We start from the raw sequence: 24,277 nt of genomic DNA, 5'->3' as shown, positions 1-24,277 counted from the left end.
GAGATATAGTAGCCTTTAAATTTCTACTTTAAGGCAGTAAAGCTACCACCAGTGAGTCTCTGAAGTTCGATAACAAGGGAAAATATCAAGCAAACAGCTACTACAAGGAATGTTACATTAAAACAGCAACTTGTATGTCTGTCCTTCAAATGATCCTAGCTGCCTCTTTTGGTCTTCGATTTTAGAGAGCTGTTGCAGTTCTGTGCACTTCTATTAAATATCTTATTTCCACATGTTATTCATTCAGCAGTGACCTTTGTAATAAACCTCTTAAAATGAGAAATGTATCTCATATTGAAATTACAGAGCTGTTATTCGTAACACTTCATTTCTTGTGCTGAGGGACTTTTAAAGGGGCAAAGCACTGTTCTGATAGTCAGATAAGGCAGGGAGGACAGGGCTTTCGGGGGGGTGAATAGTAATTCAGGGACAGACTTTCCCTGAGGGTAGAAAAATGACTGTTTATCTTTATTCCACAATTTGGGTATTTGATGTTTTGATTTCATGGATAAAACCCCCCACATTAATCCAAAGAAAGAGAGGTTTGATATAAAGTGATGTGTCATTTTATTCCAAATGGCAGTTAATTTTTTAAGTGATGCCTCTGTGCAATAAATTAATATGACTGATTTAACAGATTTGCCTCGTTGCTTCAAAATCTATGTTGACATATCTATCTATTACCTTGATATCCCCCTTTTTGCAAAGGGGCACAAGATAGGGTACATGACCACCCGCTCCTATTTTATTCTCACAACAATCCTTTGAGGTAGTTTAGGGTGACAGTTGGTGACTTAACTAAGGCCAGTCAGTGAGTTCCATGATTGTATCTGTGACTTTGAAAGCTTAGTCGGACATGCTAACTAAGCACTACACCACACTGACTCTCAACTTCTTTCTTCTTCTTTTTAATATAATGATTATTCAAATTTTAAAGATTACAAAAAGAAAAAAGAGAAAAAAGAAAAATAAGAAGACAGAAAAAATACAAACAATTAAAAAAGAACAAATCGAACCTTTACATAGCTTTCTTTCCTTTACTTATTTCCTTGACCTCCTCACACCTCCCATTTTTGTATTCTAATTCAATTTGTTATTTCAGCAAATCCTTCCAACCTTGTTTTTATCTTAATAATTTGTCTTAATATACTATAATTTTACATTCTCTCTTTCACCAATTCATTTTTACTTAATCCTTTATGTCATTTCTACTAAAACCACATAATTTTCTTTTCCCAACATCTTTCTAACAATCCTTAATTTTACAATATTTTTGAAGATAAACTTTAATTTTTTTCCAATCTTCTTCCACCGACTCTTCTCCTTGGTCCCGGATTCTGCCAGTCATCTTGGCCAGTTCCATGTATTCCATCACCTTCATCTGCCATTCTTCCCAGGTGGGTAGATCTTGTGTTTTCCAATACTTTGCAATGAGTATTCTTGCTGCTGTTGTGGCGTACATAAAAAAGTTCTATCCTCCTTTCGCACCAATTGGCCGACCATGCCCAAGAGAAAGGCCTCTGGTTTCTTCTGGAAGGTATATTTAAATATCTTTTTCATTTCATTATAGATCATCTCCCAGAATGACTCTCAACTTCTTTCATGGTTGAACAGCATGTTTTTGAAGATATCAAAGGCATATTCTGACTTGTCTAAAAGAAAATGGCACATTCCAAGCCTTGGTGAGACTTTTCGATAAGGACAGGATCACTTGAGAAGGGAACAGACTACAATTCCCCCTTTCCTCATTATCCTAAAGCTCATATGCTGCAATGTTCCAAAGCAGCTTCTCAGTCCTCAGACAGATTTTGAAGCAGGCTCCTCAGTGACCCGTTCAATTTTGATGTTTTGGTGACAATTCCACCCTGTAGTGCAGCTGGCCAGAATCTCACTGGCTGGCCAAGCTTGTGATTCATGGCTGCCAGGGATGGAGTCGAACTGCAAGGGGCTGCAAACTCTGCCCACCCAGAAAGGGGCAAGCAGCCATTGCATCATCAACAGTCCTGGAGTTGCATCCAATGTTCATCATACTAATGGACCTAAGCTAATGCTGTCCATTAAACTCTCACTTTTGGTGAATTCTATTTACATAAGGGTCACAAACTGAGGCTGTCATGAAGCCACACTGATTTCCTAAGGTATCTGGCTTGATTAATACCACAGCTCATATCCCTAGCTCAACCAGTTGTAGAAGGGAAATACAGTGGTACCTCAGGTTACATACGCTTCAGGTTACAGACTCCGCTAACCCAGAAATATTACCTCGGGTTAAGAACTTTGCTTCAGGATGAGAACAGAAATTGTGCTCCAGCGGTGCAGCAGTAGCAGGAGGCCCCATTAGCTAAAGTGGTGCTTCAGGTTAAGAACGGACCTCCGGAATGAATTAAGTACTTAACGCGAGGTACCACTGTATAGGAAATATGAGTATATTTAAGGTAGGAGAGGCTGAGCCAGTTCATACAGGAATTGAGCAGGAAGAGCAAACAGTCTCGCTGTGGATTTTTGAGGGGATATTACTGTGACCTTTCATGGACACTACTTAGTGTCATATGGGTGACTCCTGTGTTATATTATTCACCAGAATCTTCTACCCAGCAAATATGCATAGAATCCATGTAATAGCTTTCCATGTTTATCAGACACAGAAGCTGTTCACAACGGATGTCAAGCCCTCTTCCCTGATCAACTTTCTTGGCTTTTTCTTATATTTGTAGAAAGGGTTGGCATAAGAATGGTATGGCATGAGTGAAAAACATTATCCTAAAAATGTTTCTAAAGGTCCCTTCATATGAACCTGCATGTAGCCTCATCTGTTAGATGACATTTTGGGGAAAATGTATTTTTCTATCTAAGGCTTTCCTGTGTGAAACAATGAGAGCATCTTCTCTACTGGGAGCCTCAAATTTACATGTTACTGCATTCTCCATTGCAAAGGGCTTTGGAGAATCATTATATTGATATTTCTCCTTCATAGTCATAGTATGCAAAGCACTCTTCACCAGTTGATCAAATGTTAAACCATTGTCCAGAAACTGCTAGAAGTAAAAGATTGGGAATAAAATTACAGCTTCAATTTCTTGACCATATTTTCATTTATTATAAAGGGCAAATGACCTGACCTCTTGAGATTGCATTTTTTTATGATAAAATTGGGTCGGTTCTTTTCTCACATAACAATCTGGTGAGTGCCTAATACAATGAATATCTTCAAGCACATTTATCATCTATCTGAGATTTGAACCTCTTTCCAGCTGCACTCTTAGCAAACTGTAGATTATTTGGCACTTAAAATACTCAACAAGTTACGGATACTTTTATTCTCACGAAAACCTGACTCCATATCCTCCTGCTTACAAAAGGTGAATATGCTGTTAGCAAGCTGGGTGAGAAAATGTCAGTTTTATCATTTTTATTCAGAACACCTCTCCTTTTATTTATGAACACTTTCTTCTGAAGTCATTTGTGGACTTTATTGCCTGTACAAGATGTTGGGTTCTTTTAAGATGACTCTGTAAAAACAGCATAATTGGGTTCCTTGTTTATCGCCATGCAAACGCCTTAGCACAAAATATGCTCTGTTTTCGGTGGGGGGGGAGAGAAAGAATAAGCCCTTGTATAGAATTTAGAGGATTTCAACTAGCTCCCAAGGCCCAGCTGAATGTCTTTGTCTTGCATGTTGTGTGGCAAGGCCCATAGCTCAGTAATACATGCTTCGCAAACATACGGTCCTAAGCTGCATCGCTAGTTCAAAGCATCTTAGCTAGTCAAGCTGGTAAAAAATCTCCTCCTTGAATCTTGAGCAACTGCTGCCACTAATGGTACATGGTTACTAGGCTAATGGCTGGCTATTTACCTATATCTATAGATATGAACTTGCATGGCATAAACTTCAAGATCCTTTTCAAGTTCTCCTAACTATAAATCCACTTCCTTATTGGGCAGTGAGCACACCTAACAGTGTGTGTACTGGTTCAATTAATTTACATTGGAAATAATAGGTAATGGATAAAAGTAAAGGACCCCTGGACAGTTAGGTCCAGTCAAATTCGACTATGGGGTGCAGCGCTCATCTCAGGCCAAGGGAGCCGGCGTTTGTCCACAGACAGCTTTTCCGGGTTATGTGGCCAGCATGACTAAACTGCTTCTGGTGCACGGAACACCATGATGAGTGCCATAGCGCATGGAAACACTATTTACCTTCCTACCTATTTATCTACTCACGTTGGTATGAGTTCCTGCCAACTGCCAGGTTGGCATGAGCTGGGACAAAGCAACAGGATCTCACCTCGTCACAAGGATTGTACTGCCAACCTTACAATCAGCAAGCCCAAGAGGCTTGGTGGTTTAGACTACAGAGCCTCCTGTGTCCTAATGTGGAAATAATAGTGACAACAGTACCACTTCATTACCCTATTTTGTTTTTGGGAAGATAAAACACATTCCCCCAACCAAGCCCCCCAAATTTTCTATAATCTCATGCAACATTCAGTTGCATGAAATTTATATCCATATTAAATGCTTGGGGTGCATCTAATCTCTGTGCACAGCCAAAATTGCAATAGGGATGATTCAAGTGAGATTTTCACATGACTGAGTTAGACCGTCCCAGATCAAGGGTTCTCTAAAGTCCCGAGTCACTCTTTGGACTTGGGTGTCATTTGAAATAAAGGGATCGCTGCATTTTTCTTTTTTAAAAAAAGCAAAGCCAAGTTGACTGGGAAAACATTCTGATCATGCATCATGGACATGGAGGTATAGGGGCAGTTTTCATTTTGATGGACAGGTCTAGGTTTTAATCAAACTGAATTATTTTCCCAGAACACTTCAATTGCTGTGAATTGGGGGAGGGATTTTGCAGTAACCTTGTTTAGCATATGTCCATTCTTCCTTTTTGAGTTCTGTCTGGGAAAGAATGGTGTTTAGAAGAGCAGTGGGCTATTGTCCTGTTTCCAAACAATTTAAACCAGTACTTCAGTCTACTTGTCTCAGTTCAGCTGTTTTTGTCACCTCCCTAACCCTATTTGCATGTCATTGTTATTAGTGTGAATCAGCTTTCCTATACTTTCCTCTTCCCTTGGCTGAGTAGTAGGGCATTTCATCCAATTTAGTTGTTTCTTAGAAAACAGAAAGATATTTGAATAAAAATAAACTGAGATAAGAATAAACATTAATGATTCATTATTCAATTTGTTTGTCTTCTGTTATTTTTTCCTTAGGTTTGTGCAGCCTTTTAAGAGTCCTAACTACTGTGTGTTTATTAAAATGAATGGAAAGAGTGCTACAGCATTGTGGTAAGTGGTATTTTTTGGGGGGGTGAGTATTTTTAAAAGTGGGGAGAGGGCTTACAACATTTTCTAGAAGTATTTTAAATCAAATTTCAGAAATCCAGTATAATTAAGCTGTTAGACTAACTTGGGGTAAATATGAACCATGTCTGAATGTCCTTCAGCAACTCATTATTTATTTTACATTTTTACCTGAAAATAATATGATTTGTAGTTAGAAGAGGCAAGAATTATACAACTCTTATGCTTACTGAATCTGTTAATGCTCTCCACTGTGTGCAGCATTTTGCCTCCAACCCTTAAAGAGCTTGAGACATGGGACACACTGGGCTGGTGATGCTGTCACATTGCAGCCTGGCCAATGAAGGTTAGACATGTCCACCCGTATTTAAGGCAATGAGGCCTCATCAAATTTCCTGTAGCAGCAGCCTGACCACTTAACTGAAAGCCTCTCTCCCCCCCCCCCCCATTCTGCTTTTCTGGGTATTAAGGACTCATTGATTGCTACATTTGGATCAAACCATGTACAGATCACAACTGGTGGGTGCAGTGGAATTGGGAGTAAATGAAATCAGATGGGATTTTACTAAAAATGAATGATTATAATAATAAAAACCTATGAACTGGTGGTGTAGGAAAGCTTATCCTAAGCAACCTTGTCACCCTATAGAATCTTGGAGTCCTGAAATAGCATCAAACAGGCTTAAAGCTAATGACACTCCCTGTTCTTTTACAATTAACCTTGACTATAATATCAGTCTTTTTTGCCCTAGTCATTCCTAGAGGAGTTCTCATCAGCCTCAGCTAATTTCATATAGTAGGTCCCATCCCTTTCTCCATCTCTCACCCCAAGGAGAGTTGCTGAAAATGGGGGTTTGTAGCTCTAATCTTGGGAGCCAGTAGGATAATTATTTAGCCTTAACTAGTTTAGTTGCAGATATGTAAGGAAATAAAGATAAGATGGTTAAACCCACCAAGTTATTTCTGTCTTCATTCATGTGGTGTAGGGTCAATGAGAATTTATCATCTTTAACTAGTGGTTTCTCACTTGTTTGAAATAATCTCACTGCTTGTTTTATTGCCTGAAAGCTATCTTTTTGAAACATTGACCTATTTCTAAATCAAATAATGCTACAAGCACTGAGATTATCCAATACACGTTCCTGCAGAAACCACTTATTTCACTGCAGCTAGGAGCATCTTATTATAGAGTTGGAAAAAAGAATACTCAGCATTTAACAAGCCTTATAAAATTAAATAAGTCCTTATGGGCATGTAATAATTGCACCATATATATTATTTGCTCATATTCTTACAGTATTTTTGCATATAAAAGTTTAATCAACGAATGTGCTTAATATTATTTTATTACTAGCAATTAACCAAAACAATCAATTTTAGAGAAGTGTCTACAATACTTTATGCTGAATTCTAATTAAACAGTTACAGTTCCATTGCATAACTTTATGAGGCTATAATTTTGTTCCTAAGAAGATAAACTATGAATACACAGGACAAACAGACCATCCTCATGAGTGTTTTTAAAAGCTGACATCCTATAAAACAGTGAAGATAAACCTCCATCTATTCTCTTTCTTTCTTTCTTTCTTTCTTTCTTTCTTTCTTTCTTTCTTTCTTTCTTCTCTCTCTCTCTCTCTCGCACACATACACCATCCATTTTATGTTGTTGCACACTGAAAGTATTGAGTTGTCCATTGTTTTCTCACTTGTCAACTGGCCAGTGCAATCTTGCAGAACAGCAAAGTGTGACACAGCCCTTGCCATTTGCGCAGTAGAATTACCATGGAACCAAATTTATTTGAAAATCCAAAACCAGCAGCAGATCATTTTAATAATCAGCCTTTTGAATAAGAGGCAGTGCAAGTCACTTCATTTGAGGATGATGTTTGCTTAAACACAGAGAGAAAATAAATGCAGATTATAATAAATGCCAAGGCCAATTCTTGGAATCAAACTGAGGATGAGGCCTGAATGGATCTGTGAAGAGTTCAGCATGTGGTAAAGTGGTGATGAAATAGATTTACCATTGCTGAAATGCCCTCCTCTGCATTACTGCTAAAGGTACATAAGGCAACTTTAAGTGTCACAAGGCTTCGCCAACGTCTCATGAAATGCCACCGCAGGCTTGGTGACATCACATGAGAATTTGGCTTTTCTGCCCATGACATTTTGCTACCTGAAGCTGATCTCAAATGGCACTACACATTCAGAAGAACACTTTACAAGCCATCCTGCGCCACACAGATATCAATTTCTGCCTTAGGGAGCAATCATATGCTGAAGAAGCTGGCATAAAGCACACCGGTGTTAAGTTAATGTTACACCAGATCCAAATGCCATCTAGCAGCAGGGCAGCTGCTGTTGCTCTGTCTAAGCCTAACAGAGAGCAAACTAGCCTTTAAAATAGTGTGCTAAGTTTCCAGTACACATAACCATACTGAACTTAGGATCCAGCCTAAGTCCTCTTTTGTTTCACCCCCATCACGTCCACTTTGGGTTTTGTTTTGTTTTTTGTTTTTTTGCACCAACCTGAATTCATCCTGTCTCAGCTCAGCTGGTTAATCCCTGACTCAGTAAGTTACATAAGTGTATCTTCAGCTGTGCCAGGGTTTGGAGTTTAATGAGCTGGGAATCAGCAAGCTGAACTGGAGATCCACTGTATCCTAAGCTGCCCAGATTTCTCCCACTAAATTGAGCACCACCATTCCATAGGGCTGCCTGAAGTTGCTTCATCCCCCTGGGTGACAATGCTGACTCCAGTCTCACAAAGTACGTTTAGTGGACTTTATTCATAATCAAATGTGCACAGGTATGCCTCTAATTTGATCAATGAAGGTTGCCCAGTAAAAGGTTGTAACCTCACATATTTTGCCTCATTTCTAAACCCATTTAACTGAATTCAGTGGAATAGACTTCCATGAGAGTATTCTTAATAACTCAGCTTTCATCAGAAAGTGTCACTTTAATCTGAGCTGTGAAGAAAACTGGAATCTATGAAAGGTGACAATGACAGAATTCTTCTGGGCTTTGGACTAAGCACTTTTAACTAGCTATATAATAATATTCTAAGCTTTGTACCATGTGCATTCCCCCTAGAATATGACTGGTGATAGCATTATTACTTTTCTCCAGTGGGCACTTTGGAAAGCAGAGCATGTTAGTCAGTATATGTTTACATCAAAAATAGAGTGACAAATATTTATATGATACAACATCAGTGCAATCATAGTTCATCAATCATAACCAATGAGGTTTGGATCTGGACTTCAAAATGATAGTGATATGAATCCTGATGGGGAACCTTCTTAAATTCACCAGATTATAAAGCCATTTGATTCCACAGCAGTCTATTGATATCTTCTATGGTATACTATTTGGTGTAAATGGATTGCACCACACTGAAGTGGAGAAGATGAGACATTTCTAAGAGAAGGAAAGCTCAATCCTCTTAGAGCTTGATTTATACAGGTTGGCCACCCATCTTATACATATATATATCTTAAAAGTGGAAAAAGATCAATTTCTGCTTGCAGCTTTAATTTTTCAGTTGGTTCCCTTTTCCATTATGCTGTTGAATTTAGCAATGAGAAATTCTAGAATTAAGAATTACGGTAATTCCCCTGATGGAAAAAGCACACATGCTTTTCGGCCATGCCCATGGCTTGCATGCTTCTTTTGGAAAGATTGGATAGTGACAATGAAAAGAGTATAGGATGCAGCATAAGTCTATTCCTTCCCTATGCTGCCCTCATTTCCACCCCATTTCAGACGGTCCTCTGTAAATCCTTGCTACGTAATAGCTCCACTGGCAGAATCTCCACTGGTGTATTTGTCATGCTAGTGTGTCAGGGGCAGGCAGCAGTGGGAAGGGGCCAGTGATTTATGGGGTTCTGAGGTGGGAAAAGAAAAAGAGGCTGGGCAGTCGGAGACGGGAGAAGAAGAGTAGGTGCAGAAGAGCTGCAGGAAGGTACAGAGGTGGAAGAGACAGTCCCTCACAGTTTCCAATGGTGAGAAGGGGCTTAAAGCAACAGGAGTAGCTGGAGATGACACACAGGAAAAGTTGCTGGTGGCTTGAACACACTGCGTCAGAAGAGGGGGTTTAATTGTGCTGATGGAGGCATGGTCAAGCTGTTGTTCCAACTGTTGAGTCGAAGAATACTGCAGAAGCAGATGCATAGCAATTTAGCAAGAGCAGTGCATGTGACTCTTGCACCTTAGGAGCTGATGTCATTGAGTGCCTTGCCAATATAGACTAAGATTTTAATTGCATGTCCTCCTTGGGGGGCTAGGTATATTTGGGGTATAGGAATCTATATTGCACTGTAGCTTGTTTTTTTCTTAAACTGATTGAATAAAATCGATATTATAGAAAAACCTGAAGAGTTTCTTGCCACTAATTTCCAAAGGAGGAAGAGTTAACCACTGCTTCATGTCTTTGCTATATAATTCTCTTTGATGTATTACATAAAGAAAAATCATATTACTTTACTTTTATGGCTTTGAATATATGGAAGATAACTGGCACCCCTAATTGTCTGTGTACTCCAATCTTATCTTCAGATTTGACATGTTAAATGGTACAAAGCTCAATTCAGAAGCTTATCTTGATATTTATGACTAATGGCATTTTCAGTGAACAAAAAAAAGAGAGACTCCTGCTTTTATCCATTGCAGAAACATACAAAAAGCATAATGCAGAAACAGAAGAATCTGAAGTGTTCTGTAGATGAAGTGAAATTTAACTTGTTTTTAAAACACTCAAAAACGCCTGACTTCTTCCTGATCCTCTCACTCTCTCTCTTTCCAGACTGTATATAAACATGGAAAGAGCAGTTTTAAATAGAAGCAACATATGTCCAAATGACAGTTTTATTCATAAACGCTTTGGTTTGAGCTAGTTTTTCTTCCTCCATATGCTAGCTAGCAATAGCAGAATTCTAAATGTCAGTCAATCAGTCCTCTTGTGGTTTTGATCACTAATATTTGGCACTGTTATTATGAACGGTTATTTTTCAAATGTTTGTCAAAATCAGGCAGTTTGTTTTAAGGTGAGTCAGATACAAAAACTGACACTATACTAGCAAACTTGGAATGGATCAAAATCAGCACCCTTTAAGAGGCCTCTGACTGTATTACAAATGATTGAAATTAGCACCTACACACAGGCAATCAATCAGAGCCTCACAGGCAACTCCAGGCCAGGGGCATAGGAAAGAGGGGCGGGGGCGGGTCGCCCCAGGTACCATCATGGAGGGGGGTGACAAATTATCAAGGAACAATTACTGCCCTACTAGGGTGGTTCATAAAAAACACTTTTTTTGAAAATGCCTGCTCCAAAGGCACTAGGGATTATATAGCTATATATGAAATTTCATGCATATCAGTTAATATCTTGACCCTCCTCCACAAAAATAGCTATGTACTTGACCATTTTCCTACGTCGTGAAGGCTGAAAGTTCAATTCAGTGGAGCAGGGTCAAGATATTTAGTGATATGCATGCAGTGATCAGTCACTGGCTGAAAAACTCAGGAAAATGCATTGGGGAAGAAGTCTCCCTGAATTCCATGGCAGTGGTTTACAGAGTCAGTCCATGTTGCTACTCTACCTTCTTTCTGTCCAGACTGTGAAGAGAAATCTGTAGCCAACTGAAAATAAACCTCTGATCACTAGCAAGCAAACAAATATTAAATATGACTGAGGGCAAAAATCAACCCTTTGCTTACATTCTTCTTTCAGGATGCTTTTATCTTCTTTTTTCTCCAACTGGAGGAAATGTGATTAAAAGACGAGATACTGAAAAAGAATGCATAACACAATGAGGGAACGGATAAACCATGGAAAGCTGAACACTAAGATGAACTTTAAAGATTCTTACATCCTTCCCCTCCCCTCCCCAATTATAGTCATCTTAAGAGTTCTTGGCAATCTCTAAAGATAAGAAACATGACCTACTCAGTGTAATGCTGGTTTTTGAGGTTAAAATTGTTGCTTTTATGTGCTGATCTATTTAATTAACGTTCCTGGATTATACAATGACAAGCAGGCTGCTGATCCTTTAGAAATTCAAATGAGTAATATGAGCAAAAATAGCACACCTGACTCAGAAAAAACACGCACCCAAACTGTTTTACATACCATCCAAGCCCAAACAGTCCTTGAAAAGCTGGAAGTTTCAGATTTCAGATATTTTGGCAGACTATTAGGCAGGATAAAGCATGGAATAATAATGCTAAGAACATGAATCATGGACGCAGCGCCCTTCAACAAGGATCTTTCAAAATCTAGAATTAAAGTAATTTAGTTCGGTGAAAAAATCAGCACAGTTTTAGGCAAAAATGCCATTTCTTAAATTAAGGGTATGGTTTTCTTACAGAAAGATCACAACCAAGAATGGTGCACTCCTGCATATTTTTACAAGGGGTGTGTGTGTGTGTGTATGGTTCTAAACCAGATTCTAGTTATACTAAGGTCTCAATGAACTCAATTAGACTTAAGTTAGTGATGTAATTATTATGCTATTGAATGCACATTTTAGGTATTTTATACTACAGTCATACCCCGTGTTGCATTAGGTTCATGTTGTGTCTTTTTGGCTTGCAAACGCTTGTATACTTCCAGGTTTCGCCACATGCATGTACGCAGAAGCGTTCTGCGTGCTTCACACATGCGCAGAAGCACTCTATTGCACTCCGCGCTTGCACAGAAGTGCCACTCTAGTTGCAGATTTTTCAGGATGCGAACGGCACCCCAGAACAGATCGTGTCCACAACTAGAGGTACCACTGTATACAGATTTTACCCTTTTTTTTGTCCCAGCCAATGTTGACATATAAAGTGAGATAAAATGCCACAGGATATTGTTTTTATTCCTTCTTCCTCATAACAAAAGTGACCCAGGGAAGCAGATATCTTCTGATATCATACTCTTGGTTTGGTATTGAGACATTTTACTATCATGAGATACACTGGAGTTTAGCTTGAGGTATATAAATGCCTCCCTCATCCATTTGTTACTTATTTTTAATGGACCTGAACTACTGATAAACATTGGTAGTAAGTTCAGTTTCATCATTTATCTCCTGCTCTTTGCCATAAAAGATGGAACCAAAACAACTTTAACAATCAAATCACAAGTTGAAATGCAAATAGAAAATGCAAAAGCACAATTACAAAATTTAAAGGCAGCCTCGTACCTCAGAAACACCTAAAGGAACACAGTGTAGCAATTAGCACAACTCTCTGGTAGCACTACCCAGAACAAATCAAACCCCAAAAAAGCTCTTAAAAAGTTCAACTGTAAAAGTTCTGTTCAGCACTGAATATATCCTCTAATGGGAAAGCTGGTTATGCACATTAACTCTTAAGGAGATCAGAATCTTAATTTTTTTATGAATGAAAAATGCTATAGATTTATTATCCTATATACCACTACCAGACTCATTATCTGAATGAAGATACTTATGTAGCCAAAATGTCACCACACACACATGGAAAGGAATCAGCAGGCTGTCATGAACCTTGAAGTTTGCAGAACAAAAATAAAACTGCACAATGATGCCTGAGCATGCTCAGAGCTCATGGAATTTTGACTGTTTTTTGAGGAGTGGTGGTGGAATGGAGCATTCTTGAAAAGGGTATGGCTGAGTGGCTGGCACAACTAGCTTTCAACACTCCATTCGGTAACATTTTGTTATAGGTCCCACTTGTAGCTGGGTAACATGCATCCATGCTGAACTTTTACAAAATCAATATATCATTATATATGGCTGTGCTATTTTCTGTGAACTTTCACATTCTTATCTGCACACCACTTAAACCCACAGGAAACTATCCTGGAAAGTTTAGATTATGCTATGGTACCTTGATTTCTCCCACACTACCATTTAGAAGAATCACATTTGCAAGAGTCATGTGTATTTTAATGTACATTTAAAAGGAGAAAGCAGGAGAGAGAGAGAGAGCACAAACACAGAAGGAACATTCTTCCTAAAGCAGTACATTTCTTTACAAACACAAACAGAAATCTTGGCCAAAGTTGTCATCATTGCTTAGTGTGTCTGTTTAAAGTTTGCGAGGAGTTAGACAGATTCTGTATAATAAGTAAGTTTCCCACTTTGCCAACTCCTTAACCTAGAAAACAATAAGGAAGAAAGCTTTGACAGTTTTTTGGGGGCAAGGCAACTTGCTTTATTGGGGTCATTGCATTCCTTCTGTCTACAACTGTGATGCCCAATTCAAGGAAACAGTAAATTGTTCTCTTGGGAAAACGACTTTTAAGTATATATAGATATGGGAGAAGATGGGGAGAGGTGAGGAAGAATTTTTATTATTTGTTTCAAGGACTGGTAGGTGCGAGACCTGTCAGAATGATATGGAGCCAACCTACATGTACTGAATTAATTTCCAGTGCTCTGTTGTTCTTAGCTGTTTTTGCTTGATAAGTCAACTTGCCCTGAAGTATTTCTTCTTTGTTTAATTGTATTATTTCCCAGTTTAAAATATTACCTATAATTTGCGCCTTTTTTTCTCATTAGGTCAGAACCAAGTTACTGAACAATGTTCTTAGTCAATGAGCATGTGCAAACCTGGGGAATTGCCCTTTAGTTCCAGAGGGGAGTGACACATGCTCAATGTGATGTTTCTGTTGCCATTGTTTACAGGGCAACAGAAACCAAGAGGTGAGAGCAGGGCTGGCTCAAGACATTTTGGCACCTGAGGTAAACCAAAAAATGCTTCCACCAGGGAAGGAGAAATGAATGAAAATCTATGCATTCATACCTTGGATCTCAAATGCCTTGGCTCCCGAACAAATCTGCTCCCGAAAGATCAATACCTGGAAGTGAATGTTCTGGTTTCCAAACATTCTTTTGGAAGCCGAATGTCCGACGGGGCTCCTGCTGCTTCCGATTGGCTGCAGGAGCGTCCTGCAGCCAATCAGAAGCCACACTTTGGTTTCTGAACATTTTGGAAGTTGAACAGACTTCTGGAACAGATTCCTTTTGACTTCCAAGGTACAGCTGTTTAGGGAACAGGGGGTGGGTGTCAAATCAACCTTACCCGACAACTGAAGTGGGAATTAAAAGGTTGTTTCTTTTAATTTTAACACAGGGGAGGTCACACTCTGAATCATGCTGAGCAGGCGCAGAACCCAGGAGAAGGCAACTTCTGCCATTTCCTCCCTAAGGGTGGAATGTTGCAGAGGAGGCATGGGGAGACAGCCAAGGAGATGGCAGATTTGACTTCCAAGGAGCGCACCACAGCCACTGCTTTCACCATAGCAACAGCAGCAGTGGGTGATGTATTTGTTGGAGGCACAATCTGCTGCCCCCAAGGTGGTCACCTCACCTTGCCACATGGATGGATCAGCCCTGGTTGAGACCCATAGGGTGGTGGCATGGGGGCAGGGCCTCTGTTTATGGAACTCCTCCATCACTGAGATAGGATTGCCCTCCCTACTGCTGAAGTTTTGATGTTGCTTAAAAACACATTAATCTTGCCAGCACTTGGTGATGCTGGTCAAGATCAACAGGAAGAGTTTATTGTTTTTGCTACTGTATCTTTAAAAGTGGTTACAAATTTGTTGTCATTTAAATGTATTTTTATGATATTTGTATGTTGTTATGACATTTGTATAATTTTTTTAATTGCTGTTAGGCAGCCTGGGTCCTTTAAAGTGTTGGAAGTTAATTTAGGATTCTTATTTCTTGTTTTACCATTGTATTCTTGCTATGGCTATTGATTTTACACTTCTTGAAATCCAGAAAGAACAAAGCTGGGTACAAAAATGTTTGATATAAAATAAATCTGAAGGAAAAAAGAGAAGCATAAAAGCATAAAGGTTTACTGTACCAAAAGCACTGCAGTAAAACTAGCCCTGAATATTAAACATTGCATCATATTAAGCATAGCACCATTAGTCATTGCAGTGAGAAAAGGGGCTGCTTTTTATTTGTTTAAAAAATGCCATTTTAAAATCAAGAAATGAGGAAGATAGATTATAAACAGGCCACCAGATGATGGACTGCCCCAGACTTGTCATTTACCATTAAGGCATAGGTAGCTGAAGAAAAATATCAAAACGCAAAAGTTAACAGGAAAAAACAAAAACAAAAAATGGATAATATAAATAAAAATGACTGTGAATGGAAATAAGCTGAAAGTAAAACCCAAGAGTCATAAAAAGATCTCAGAACAGGTCTTAAATTTCTTGAATAAAAACCATCTGAATTTCAAAATCAGAATTTATATTTGATTAAGTTTGCATATCTATGCAAATTGGGGGGAAATCTCCTTTAAAGTTTAAGACTCCTGAATAAACATTCACAGGATTAGTCTACTTGGCTGCAATCTATGGTTGAACTGTAAAGAGCTGTGTTTTACTAAAACCTTTGCAGCATCCTCTATCTACAGAATGACAGTTATGCATGGTGGTGTGACCTCCCAGTTTTTTCTTGCATCCTGTACCAGCTATATTTTGGCTTCGTCTGTTGCTGTAATAAACTGGTGATATTTTGGTCTATACATGCCTATTGGTGGTTAGTACCCATTGGCACTGGCAGGGCAGAAATCAGGGAGTAGGTGAAACCAGACCCAATAACAAGCAGAGTGAACTAAGTCTAGTTTTGTGCTCCTTATCCTCTCTACAGCATTATTCAAGAACAGCACTGTTTCTAAGTGGGGAATGGAGTTTATGGGTAGCTCCATCTCGTGGACTGGAGATAAGTAAGAAGGTAAGCAGGTGGGAGTTGGCATTTTGATGCTGGTGGCAACCCCCCTAATGAACATATGAATAACCTATGGTATCAGGCCAGAGGTCTGTCTAGTTCAGCATCCTTTTCTTACAGTGGCCAACCAGATGCCCATGGGAAGCCCGCAAACATGGCATGAGTGCAACACCATCCTATGCACCTCTGATTCTCAGCAGCTTGTATTCAGAGTCATGCTGCATAATGGACCAGCCTCCTCTGTGAACTTGTGGGAACAAACAATATGTATATCCAAAGGAAAAGAACAGAAACAATATGTATCCAACAGGGAACAGACCCACTGAAATCAACAGGCTTAAGTCTGGGACTGCTCTGCACATGACTTAGTTGGGCATGTCCCAATTATCACAAAATTAATATGGTGGCACCTCGGGTTACAGACGCTTCAGGTTACAGACGCTTCAGGTTACAGACTCTGCTAACCCAGAAATAGTACCTTGGGTTAAGAACTTTGCTTCAGGATAAGAACAGAAATCGTGTGGTGGCAGTGGGAGGCCCCATTAGCTAAAGTGGTACCTCAGGTTAAGAACGGACCTCCAGAACGAATTAAGTTCCTAACCTGAGGTACCACTGTAACCACTTTTAGCTTAGAAATCTTTCCCCAGCTAGGCTAAATCAGTAAGGTGTCTCAGAAGGTTTCAAACCAATTCACTTCATTACAATGAGGCAGTTGAAAAGTGCAGTATTAACAATCAATAATGAAAAGTAGCAGAAAACATGTCGACAGCATGCCAAACAATGGCTGAGCAGTTTGTCTCATGTCACCCTTTAGATCTAAGCTCTAAGACATCATTCACCATCAATTCCTCTGTCTCCTGTAAGGGGCCAGAAAAACATACATGACCATGATTCTTCCCATAACATATGGGATCTCTAGTCACCCTTAGTAAATGGAGCAGCCTTGCTAAATGGAGTCAGACAGGTGGAAATGGGTCAGGCAGAAAAGCAAGAGGGAGGTTTTGCCACAATATGTGATTACCGGTAGGTTTCTGCCGCAACTGCAGTCTGAGGCGATCCATAAGATTTGGGTGTCAATTTCATAGCTTAATGCCACTTTTTGTTTTCCTTATCTTGTTCTTCTCTTTTATTCTCTCTAATGGTCAGGAAGAAATAACACAATTAAATGCATAGATTTAAGTTGTTTGGTCCCTTCTCCTTCTGGAATCAATAGAGCTAAATCAGCATAACTAGTTACAGATGGGGCTGCCAGTCACCTTTTTCCCCCAAAGAAAGTAATCCAATTTCATGTTGCTGGGGCTCCCCCCCCCCCCCATTTCTTTCTGAGGACATACTAACTTTTTAAATTGAACTCCCAGAGTGAATGGATCTGAATCAAAAGAGATTAGCTCCTTCATCTGGTAACATAAATTTTAAAAGCAACCAGGAGCCAAAATGAACAGTGAACTTTGAAAATCCTAAAGCAATTGGAAAGCGACAAACTATTCCTGAAAATGTAAGCTCCGCAAAGATTTTCGCTTCAACGGTCAAAACTATGTAGTGTAGTTCTCTGGAAAATCTCTTTGGTGAACTGTGGGTGACATAAACAATTCGTGATAGAGGGTTTTTGTTTGTTGGTTTGCTTGCTTGCTTTTTGCCCCCAAAACTTAACAAGCTCTACTTTTTTATTTTACTTTATCTCTCTCCCTCTCTTTCTCTCTGTTGGATACAGTTCAGGAAGATGCTGAATCCATCAGAAAAAAACTGAGTCAGATGGCGGGTATGAAGCAAAAAAGGTGATCTTTTAATCATATGGTACATGGTGGAAAACACCGCCTGTGCATTTTGCTCTGCTCGTTTCATCTTCCAATTAGCAGCTCTGAAAAAAATAAAAAAATCAGATACAACCTTGGCTATTACATAATGCACTCTGCTTTACACTTTACTGAAGTGCTGATGTTATGCAGACTTCCCCCCCACACACCCTGGTCTCTCTGAAAAATAATAACAGGCATTTAAAATCACATTCTCAGGCTAGTCCCTGTCAGTATTTCAGTTGATGAAGGCCTTTGTCCCATTTTGCTCAATGAATAAAAGCACTTGAAAGTGACTAGGTTGTATATCAAGATTTCTCAAAGGACATCTAAAGGATAAAATGCACCAGAAAGTTACTGTGACATGGTCTAATTTTTTATATTTAGCAAGCAATGGAAACTCTATGAACATTTGAATAAAAAACCCTTATTAAAGAAGGGTTATAAGAAGAAAGCTGCTCCAATCCAGGGACTGACCTAGTTCAGCATTCTGTTTTCAACAGTGGTCAGTTAGATGCTTCTAGGAACAGCAGCATTCCTTACAGCAGGTATGAGAAATGTTTAGCCCTCATGATGTTGCCACACCATCAGCTCCAGCAACCATAGCCAATGGCCAGGGATCATGGGAGCTGTAGTTTGACAACTTATGCATACCCCCCAACATTTCTTTGATGAAAATAGGGATGTCCCATTCCATATTAATAATTTTACTATTTATACCCCACCCATCTGACTGGGTTATTTCAGCCACTCTGGGTAGCTTCCAACATATATAACAACATAAAAAAAACCTTCCCTATACAGGGCTGCTTTCAGAAAGCTCTGGGGTCAGAGAACTCCATACCCTCCAACATCCTCCAATGAAAATAGGGACTTCCTACCATACCTTCCAACATTTCTCTGATGAAAATAGGGGCACCCTAAGGAAAAGTGGGACATTTTCAGATCAAATCAGAAACCAGGATGGTTTGTGTAAATCAGGGACTGTCTCTGGAAAATAGCAACACTTGGAGGGTCTGATTTATGGCAGGCCCAAAGTTGCCCACTCCTGCCCTACAGGTAACAAGTAGCAGTCAGGAGACTACTTCTGCCTCTGAAGGCATAAGAAGGATGACTGGATCAGGCCAATGGTCTGTTCTAATCATCATTCTGCTTCCAATTAAATAGGTAATTTTCTTCTTTTAAAAAATAAATAAATATGTATGCCGGTAATTAAATGTTGCCCAAAATACAAAATATTAAACAAACAACATAACATAGTTTATATTTTTAGTAGTTCTACAAGGAAATAACTAAACAATTACAAAAAAGTTAAGCAATTAAATAAACCATTTTGAATCTTGTAACACTTTCTGCTGAAACCTGCCACCTTTCAAGTTACAAATGCCTGGGTGAAAAAATATCCCAATGCTGTCTAAATGATGCAACAGAAGGAAAATATCTGCTTGGGTCTGATGAACAAAGGGACATTCACAAGGTACTTCTTCTCTGCAGCCTTGCTGCTCCCTGAACTGTTCTAGAAGGTTGGTGGACCCTCCAGAGCATCCCGAGAGGCAGTGCAGGCGCCTATAGTGGGAAGGGCAGATCAGAGGAAATGTCACCTCAACTCATGTGGGAACATCTGCTGGATCAAGAGCCCTTCCACAGAGAGCTAGTTACAGCCAAAGCCATTTTATGCCCCTTGAGGCATGAAGGCTTTCCCCACATCCAGCCTCTTGAGGGTCAAGATCTCAGTGATGCCTGCCTCACCTAGGCCATCTGTTCTTTTTAAAGTAGTTGTTGAGATCATCTGTTGTTCTGAACCACTTGCTCTGAGCTTCCAGAGCTGGGCAGGATATATGCTGAAAAATGCATACAACCTCATCCCTGAATGTGCAAGACAAGATGCAGAAACAGTACAAAACAGACTGCAGAACCCTGCTATGTTTCTCACATGCTCTCTGTTCGGCCGGCAGCAAGACCACTGGATAATGGTGTTTAAGGGCAAGCTTCATTATTCCAAACTGGAAGTTTTCAGACCTTTTGCAGCTGATATTAAAGAGCTCTGTTTAGCAAGCAGGTCACTTCTGTAAAATCAGCTTTGTTTTCTTCTAATCACCATCATGATAAAATGGAAGCTGAGGTGTATTTCCATGTTTTGGTCATTGTATGGATCCTTTGTAGATAGTCCTAAATCATTAAGATAAGCCAATTAGGTTAATTAGCCATCTTAGAGCTGTTAGCCAGCTGATGTGAAAGTGCTTAACTAGAAGCTCAGCTAGAGAAGAATAGAAACTCAAGGACTCCACAAGCTGAGCACCTGGAATTAGAATGAGAAATTAATGTGAGATGCAGGTTCATTCTTTGGCGTCTCCAGTTAGGGCCGAGAAAGTCCCAAGTCTGAAACTTTGGAGAGCCACTGCCAGTCAGTGCAGGTAATACAAAGGTAGATGGATGACTTGTCTGATTCAGCTTCCTATTTCCCATGTGTCTTCCTATCTTTGTGGTGATAACCTGGTTCTACCAATGGGTAGTAATCTGAGTAAATAGATCTGGTGCTACGTGGGAGTCAATGAAAACATAGGCTGAAAATTTACTAAGTGTTTTCTGCTGTGTAATTTAAAGGGATGGGGGAAGAATGCTTACTTGCCCTTCCCTCAATTGATAAACAGCTGCAATAAAATTTGCAGCCGTCTAAGTTCTTATGCATGCAAGCAGCTGACGTTACCACACTTTAAGTTAACACAGAGGTGTCCTAGGGCATTAAAGGAAGAGTGCAAATGGTTGGAATAGCCAGAGTGTGGAGGATTGATTGTCAATATAGTTTTATGTGCGTGAAATGGAGTGGTCTTTATTAGAACAGCACAAGAAACATCAAGCTGCAGTAAAAATTATCTTGACAACATGGTTTGCCTCGTGCAGACTGTTATCTAATTCCCAAGGTTGTTGCAATAGGCTCTAGGGAGTCTAAAATTAATTACTCCCATTTCATATTTAACAGAGAGAAAAGAAAAGGAAGACTGGAAACAAGAGAATCATGTCCAAGGAATATGAATGCAAAAAGCAATAATTAAACGGTTCGGCTTTCGTTTGACTCTGTACAGTATAATGCACTCACATTAAAAATACTACAAGAGGTTCACAGTCATCCTGGTGCCACTTATAAATGCTATTTATAGTGACATATATATATAGCTTGTGAATAAAAAAAAGCATGTTTGGGATAGTAGTGATTACTGGTGCACACACAGCATGGATTTGGGTGCTGTGATATACGGTTCATAATTTCTAAAGCGTCCATTCCTTCTTCTTCAAGGAAGATGGATTGCAGAGGTTATGTGTACTTGTGCAGATATATGAATCACATTATAATTGATATGTAATAGGCAGCAGACATGTAGCCTGTGCTCCACTGCATATACAGGAATGCCAGTTTCAATAATGCTTGAACTGCCCCTAAGTTGCAAATCAAATTGCTTGTTGCTTCCATACTTTTAGCTAACTTAAAAAGGTTAGGGGGAGCGAAAGTGAGTTTGGTTTGACATTTGAATAGAGACATTTGAATTCCATGGCAGAGAACTAACCCATTAGGTCATTTTCTTTATTCAAAGGGATCTCTGACTAACACAGTTTGGGCTGATAATTGAGAACAGAAATGTGATTGTGTCCCATCAAACCAGGCTTTATAATCAAGTAAATAATGCTCAGAAGTCAGCAGCAGGGAATGATACGGAATGTCTAATCCACTGATATGATGAGTTCAGATATAAATTTGGCAGCAGTCATTTTGAAAAGGCATAAATATAATTAAGTTTGCCTTAAAAGAAAATTGCATCTACTGCCCAGTGTTATGAGTACAGAGTCTGGATGATACATGGGAATGGTTGAAGTTTAGAGGTGTTCAAACTGAAGTGAAGCTCAGAGTCATTTCCAGTAAATCTAAAAGTTGTTCTGCAGGATACTAGAGATGCCAAACAGGAAAGAATGAATCACCATTTGTCATAATTACTGCATATTATTATTATTATTCCTTTTATTTTTTCAAAAGTGCATAAGGTGGCTTAGTGTCATCTAAGCATCCAAATTTTAAGAATCCTTCAAGCAGCAGCAAAATCTTTATCTAGTGTAGAATCAAAAGCAAATTTTAAGGTTCTTAAACAGTTAAAACATTTGAGAAGCTCCAAAGGAAATCAAAATAATTTTGAAAAGAGTGGCAATTTTTCCCAAGGTAGGATCATACCTTCCTAGGTTGTGCAACACCCATTGCACACCAGCCTGGAACCATCTGGTACTAGCCATGAATCCAGATTCAATGTTCTCTGATCGCCAATGCAAGGACTGTTGTGCTAGCATAAGAGCAAGAATAATGGCTTTGCCATATGAAATCCAACAGCTGCACTAGTGGAAGTTTATCATGCAACAGGTTTCACAACAGGAAGTATTGGAGCAAAGACTTCTTTTATTTATGGTTTGGACTGATTTTATCATTATTGTGCTTGTTTAAATATTACTGTATACCTCTTAGAGACTACTGTGTTAAGCAGCATATAAAATGTTTAAATAAAATAAAATGGAAGCTGAGATAGATAGAACCTCCCCAAGGCTGCCTGTTCCATTCACTGGATGAGCTCATATACTTGTGCACACACTAGGGGGAATTAAGCCAAGCAGCTTTTAGCATTACTGTAGGAGGCATACCTTTTATGCCTGCCATGTGCTATAACATACTGAAAAATGTAGCTGTGGTGTGTCTTCTAAATACAGGCATTAGCACAAGCTGTAAAACTATAAAAAATAAGAAGAAACATGTTTTTTCCCCCAATTAATTTTTTTAAGTGTTTGAAATTGCTATGTGCAGCCATGCAGATGGAAGGGGAGAGAAGATAAATATTGCACTACAGATAGTTAATCTCTAGCAGAAGCATTTTAATAAATTGGAGTTACGAAAAAATCAGTGCACATCAATTGGTTCCAACCAACTCTTGTTTATCTTCCACCTCTGTCTGTGTTTGATGGATGTTGTTCATGCTCTTTGGTTTACAGTAACAAACAGGTTTTTAATTTTTCTAAACTCCATCTCTCCAGTGCCATTCTGTGATGGATGATGTGACAAAAGGTTCTTCAGTGAAGTCTGAATACTAAATAAATTAGCAGTATTAGAAGTAGCGCATCATTCACCCCTGACTGCATCCAGTCATTGCTGCTTTTCTCCTCCTTTACTTGCTTAATCTCTGGTGGTACAACTATCTGCTCAGCACATGACAACGGCGCAATCCATATGCCCTAACAACAGATGGTGTGTATGGCAAATAGGGCACAGAGTGTGCTTGCAATGAGCAAGGAAAGCACTGACTGCTCTTCCATATGTTCAGATCCCAAAGAAAACTGTGTACAAGCTACATGCAAAATATCATGAAGTTAAACCACGTCTATTTCAATCAGATCTCACTGTGGTGTGCTTCATCTGCTGATGAGAAAGAAAGAAATTGGGCTGAATCCAGTTTAATCCAGTCGGAACTTTCTAAACAATGGATTAGTTGTTTGTCCTGTTCCTGGTTGTTGTTGATATTTTGAGACCGTGTAAAGTCTTACCATTAAGTACTGGTTCATATAAGTATTTCATAGTTTTATATTATTTATCTCTACATCAATGACGTAGGATTTATTATGAAATGTGTTGGGCCTAATAAACCTTTTCCTGAGCTCTTTAAGGTCATCTTGCTTTTTCTTACTGTGATTGGTGTTGCAATATATGGAATCTGTGCCTTACCATTTGTTTCTCCTGCCCACTGAAATCAGTGGGACATGCTAGTAATGATTTAAGTCCCATTGATTTTAACTGGAAGTAAGCACAACTAAGTTTGCCTGGATACACCTCTTCACTTTTAACCCTGGGCCTTATATTCCTCTCCACAGAGATTTGTCAATATCTACCAAACCCAGGAGCAAGAAACAGTATACCTTGTCCAATGCTTTTTGCTGAATAAGGGCAATGGAAGAAAGAGAGCTATAAAGAGGATTACCAACAAACAAACCCTTACCCTGGAAAATGAGGCAGAAAACATGAGTGCACAACGGCTAATCCAACATATCAGTCAGGCTTGTTGAGAGCAAGGAAGAACTACTACTAATACAAAATAAATCATCTGTGGCTCACTACAGTTCAAGGTCTATAACAAACATCTGAGGAATAAAAGCTGCATGTCTGTATAACTAAAGTGTTAGTAACACTGGAAGTTAGCCTGTGTGCTTTTTCTGCTCACTTACGCCTTCTTACCTGCCCTGAGATTTTTCATCAGCTTCGGAGTACATCATTCACTGTATTTTTCCGTGTTTAAGTCTAAGTTTTTTCCCTTAAAAATTATGTCCAAAAGTAGGGGGCATCTTATACAAGGGGCCATCTCCCCCCATTTTCTTAAATCAGAGTCTTTTCATGTTATAGTGTTCACATTTGTAGCATTCGCTCAGGATTCAA

The 24,277-nt window shown here is 39.2% G+C and overlaps 1 long non-coding RNA gene across 1 annotated transcript; it reads left to right on the top strand.

Moving 5' to 3' along the window:
- Positions 1 to 1,590: 1,590 nt before the first annotated feature.
- On the top strand, positions 1,591 to 24,038 carry LOC309349319. The gene is made up of 3 exons (XR_014159843.1): positions 1,591 to 1,682; positions 5,217 to 5,291; positions 23,719 to 24,038. It is a non-coding gene; the product is annotated as an uncharacterized lncRNA (long non-coding RNA).
- Positions 24,039 to 24,277: the final 239 nt, after the last annotated feature.

Source organism: Podarcis erhardii, assembly GCF_964252035.2.
Source record: "Podarcis erhardii genome assembly, chromosome: 8".
Taxonomy (NCBI): domain Eukaryota; kingdom Metazoa; phylum Chordata; class Lepidosauria; order Squamata; family Lacertidae; genus Podarcis; species Podarcis erhardii.
Note: the sequence above shows the minus strand (reverse complement) of the source record. Positions and strands in the feature narration are given on the sequence as shown.